The sequence below is a fragment of the Trichechus manatus genome, unplaced genomic scaffold (assembly GCF_000243295.1).
Source record: "Trichechus manatus latirostris isolate Lorelei unplaced genomic scaffold, TriManLat1.0 scaffold00057, whole genome shotgun sequence".
Taxonomy (NCBI): Eukaryota; Metazoa; Chordata; class Mammalia; order Sirenia; family Trichechidae; genus Trichechus; species Trichechus manatus.
The window spans coordinates 3,292,484-3,297,561 of record NW_004443993.1 but is presented as its reverse complement, the minus strand read 5'-3'; the positions used below and the strand labels follow the sequence as shown (position 1 = coordinate 3,297,561).

The 5,078-nt window shown below is 38.6% G+C and overlaps 1 pseudogene; it reads right to left on the bottom strand.

Annotated features, from left to right (window-relative positions):
- Positions 1 to 229: 229 nt before the first annotated feature.
- Positions 230 to 1,044, bottom strand: LOC111820945 (olfactory receptor 18-like; annotated as a pseudogene).
- Between the last annotated feature and the right edge of the window lie 4,034 nt (positions 1,045 to 5,078).

Here is a 5,078-nt window from a genome sequence, read left to right as displayed (position 1 = left end):
AGGACTCAATTTGGCATATATTATGATGTACCACAGATTCCAGAACATCCCCCAGTTCCTCAAAAAATGAGTCAAATAATCAATATTCTGATAAGAAACATCAAGGGGAATGAAAGCAATGATAGTCAAAAAAATTTTATGACCAAAGGAGGATACTTTCCAGCTCCACATGTTTCGTTTTCTGCCTATTCTAATCCTTAGACCAAAAAAGATAGCACAGGTATTGCCATTATGCTGGTCTGCTGAAGACGCTCTGCAGGGCCCTCTTCATATCCCTATTTCTCAGGCTGTAGATGAAGGATTTCAACATATGGGTGACCAAGGAGAACATCACTGAGGCTGCTGCACCACTCAAGAGTGAAGGTGAGACAGCTGCACTGAGGGACACTCCAATATCTGTTCCATAAAATAAGCAAACCACAGACAGGTGAAAGCAACAGATGGAAAATGCTTTATACTCCCCACATGATGATGGGGCTGTCAGAATGAGGAAACAATTCGAGTATAATTGAAAATGCTTGCTGAAACTGGAACACCTGCGAAGATCCCGCCAACAAAATACACTAATCTGTTTTTAGTGGTGATGTCAGAATAGGCAAGGTTGATGAGTTCAGAAGTGTCACAGAAGAAATGAGGAATTTCCATTTCTCTGCAGAAGGTAAGTTGTGACACTATCAAGCAGTGCAGCTGGGCGTACAAAAGGCTGAGAAAAAAGATACTAAAACCATCAAGCCACAGAGTTGAGGGTTCATGATGGGTGGTAGTGCAGATGGCCACAAACCAATCAAAGGCCATCAATTTCAGGAATAGATTGTCTATGCATCCATAAAAACTAAAAAAAGACAACTGAATTAGGCAATCGCCATAGGAAATGATTCTGTGTTGTGTGTGGATACCCATAAACATCTTTGGTATTGTGGTGGAGGTGAAACCAATGTCAGCCAAGGATAGATTGGGGAGAAAGTACCTGGAAGCGTGGAGGTGGAAGTCAGAGCTTACGGCCAAGGTAATGAGCAGGTTCCCAAGCATGGTGAGCAGGTACATGGACAGGAACATTCCAAAAAGGAGGGGCTGCAGTTCTGGATCCTCTGAGAGGCATAAGAGTAAGAATTCAGATACATAGATTCTGTTGGTCCACCTTGCAGAGACACCACTGGGAAAGTAAAGAAAGATTGGTAAAAGGAAGCAAGATTACAGGCACCCAGCTCTCTGTATTTTGAATTCAGGAAATTCACAAGTAAAGCATTCACACTTAAGACCATACACCCACCTCAGCAACACTTCTCAATTGTGGTAAAAACTATTCTTTCTAGACTCTTTCTTCATTGGTTTCTGTGCTATTCACTCTTTCCTATACAGATCTACTTTCGAGACACTCAGCTGAAGAAAGTTGAAGAATGTTTAGAGGATCAAAGACATTCATAGATAACAAATTCATAAAGTCAGTAAAATAATTAACTCAAGGAAAAATCCAATACTTCAATAGACACATAACAAGTGAAGAGATCAAAGCAATATCAAAAACCTCTCAAAAAAGGAAGCCTAGGACCAGACAGCTTCGCTGTGGAATTCTACCAAACATTTACAGAATAAGTGATGCCAACCCTTCTTAATCATTTCCAAAAACTAAAGAGGAGAGAACTCTCCCTAACTCATTCTATGAGACTGGCATCACCCTGGTACCATGATCAGACAAAAACTCCGCAAGAAAAGAAAATATCAGACCAGTATCTATAATAAACAAAGATACAAAAATCCCCCCAAAAATACTAACAAACTGAATCCATATGCATAATAAAAGGATTATACACCATGATCAGGTGGGATTTATCCCAGAAATGCAAGGTGGTTTCAATATTAGAAAACCAGTCAAATGTAATACAACACAGCAATAGAACAAAGGCAAAGAACCACATAATCATCTCATTCAAGGCAGAAAAACCTTTTAACAAAATCCAACACCCACTCTCACAATTGCTAGTCAATATTGTACTACAAGTTCTAACTGGAGCAATTAGGCAAGAAAAAGAAACAAAAGACATCCGAATTGAAAGGGAAGAATTAAAGCTATTAATTTTTGCAGCTAGCTTTTCTGTATCTAGAATACAGTCTGTCCCCTGGTTACAAAAGCGATGGGTTCCTAAGTGTGAATTTGTAGGCAAGTCAGAATACATGCATACAGTTCTTTTTTTAAAATTTTTTAAAATTGTGCTTTAGTTGAAGGTTTACAGAACAAATAGTTTCTCATAAAACAGTCAATACACAAATTGTTTTATGACATTGGTTAACAACCCCATAACATGTCAACAGTCTCCCTTCTCGACCTCGAGGACTTTTTTTGGTTAAAATATACATAGCCAAAGTTAAACCATTTTGAAAGTTGCTACATGTACATTTCAGTGACATCAATTACATTCTTCCAGTTGTGCTGCTATTCTCACTATCCTTTTCCAAATTATTCCATCCTCATTATCTTCAACTCACTATCACCTAGGCTTCCCATCAAAACTTTTGAGTTGCTGTTGTCAATTTGATCTTACATAGATAATTCTTTTTTTTTTTTTTGTACCTTAGATTAAGGTTTGCAGAACAAATAGTTTCTCATTAAACAGTACACATAATGCCCTATGACAATGGTTAAAAACCCAAGACCTGTCAACACTGCCCTTCTCAAACTTGGGTTCCCTATCACCAGCCTTCCTGTCCCCTCCTGCCTTCTACTCCTTGTCCCTGCACTACTGTGCCTTATTAATCCTGTTTGTTTTATGACGTTGTCCAATCCCTGGCTGAACGGTGAACTTCGGGAGGGGCTTCACCACTGAGCAAAAACGGTGTCTGGGTGCCATACTCTCGGGGTTTCTCCAGTCTGTCAGGCCAGTAAATCTGGTCCTTTTGTGAGTTAGAGTTTTGTTCCACATCCTTCTCCAGCTCTGTCCAGAACCCTCTGTTGTGATCCTGGTCAGAGCAGTCAGTGGTGGTAGCCGGGCACCATCTAGCTGTACTGGACTCAGTCTGGTGGAGGCCTTGGTAGCTGTGGTCCATTAGTCCTTTGGACTAATCTTTCCTTGTATCTTGTTTTCTTCATTTTCCCTTGCTCCCGAAGGGGTGAGACCAATGGAGTATCTTAGATGGCTACTCACAGGCTTTTAAGACCCCAGACACTACTCACCAAGGTAGAATGTAGAACATTGTCTTTATAAATGGTGTTATGCCAATTGAGCTAGATGTTCCCCAAAACCATGGTCCCCACAGCCCTCCGCCCAGCAATTCAGTCCCTCAGGGAGTTTGGAAGTGTCTATGGAGCTTCCATGACCTTTCGTTGTATAAGTTGTGCTGGCTTCCCCAGTAATGTGTACTGTCTTACCCTTCACCAAAGTTACCACTTCTCTATTTAGTTCCGCTCCCCCACCCCTCGTAACCAACAGATTGTTTCTTTTTGTGTGTAAATTTTACATGAGTTTTTACAGTAGAGGTCTCATACAATATTTGTCCTTTTGCGATTGACTTATTTCACTCAGCATAATCTCCTCCAGTTTCATCCATGTTATGAGATGCTTCACAGATTCATCATTGTTCTTTAACTTTGTATAATACTCCATTGTGTGTATGTACCATAGTTTGTCCGTTCTTCTGTTGATGGGCATCGAGGTTGTTTCCATCTTTTTGCTATTGTGAACAGTGCTTCATTGAATATGAGTGTGCATATGTCTATTCGTGTCACGGCTCTTATTTCTCTAGGATATATTCTGAGGATTGGGATTGCATTTTGTAGTGCTTTTTTTTTTTTTTTTTTTTGTGGTGCTGACTTTTTCTTTGTTCGTCTTACTCTCCTGCGCTGAGTTCCTTTCTTTTTCATTTCTTTTGCTTTTGAAGGTTTTGTTTTTACTGATACTTTATGTCTTTCTTCTTTATTTCTTTATTTTTTTTGCAAGTCCATATGTTCATTCTTTATTTTATTCCTTTTAAAAATGAAACAAAAAGCTTATCAATGTAAACTGTTTACTGAGGTCAAATCTTTTATAATTTTACTATTTCTTCATTCAAAAGATGTTATGACATGTAGATATGCAAAAAACCTAGTTTAATTTTTGCTTTGTCATAATGCCAAACCATTGTACTGTGCTTTGTTGTTTGGATTTTCATCAGTCAAATAAACTGAGAAATAAAAAGTTTGATTCTCTCATATTTGGACTGCAAAGTCTGATATAAATCAACTAGAACAGGATAATTATCTTTTAAATGAGAATTAAGTGGCTCTAATTTGTGTCCTAAAGAGATGGGGAAGGAAACTACCATTTATTGATTGATTACTATGTTCTAAGTAATAAGCTAAGCATTTTACAACTTTTTACTCACTTACTCCTCAAAAAAGTCATATAAGATCATATAATTCCCATTTTAAAATTAAGGAAACTAAATTTTAGAAAGTTGGAGAAATCGTTACATGCCTTTTTCAAGTACATTTTTATGAAATCCCTTGGAGCTGAGTTTACGCATACATCTTTTTTTTAAATATTTTATTGTACTTCAGGCGAAGGCTTACAGAACATAGTTTCACATGAAACAGTAGTACACATGTTGTTTTACGACATTGGTTAACAACCCCACAACATATTAACCCTCTAAATTCTCAACCTTTTTTTTTGGTGAAGATACACATAGCCAAAGATACACCGTTTCAAAAATTTCTACATGCACAATTCAGTGACATTGACTACTCTCTTCCAATTGTGCTGGTATTCTCACTTGAGATGAAGACTTACAGAACAAAATAGTTTCTCATTTAACACTTACTACAAATGTTGCCCGATGACAATGGTTAACAATCTCACAACACATCAACACTATCCTTACTCAAACTTGGGCTCCCTATCACCAGCTTCCTTGTCCCCATCTGCCTTCTGGCTCTTGTCACTGGACTCCTGTACCTCGTTAGTCTCATTTGGTTTTACGGGGCTGTCCACTCCCAGGCTGAACAGTGAACCTCGGAGGTAGCTTCAAAACTAAGCTCAAAGGGTGTCTGGGGGCCATACTCTCGAGGTTTCTCCAGTCTCCTTTAGGCCAGTAAATCTGGTCTT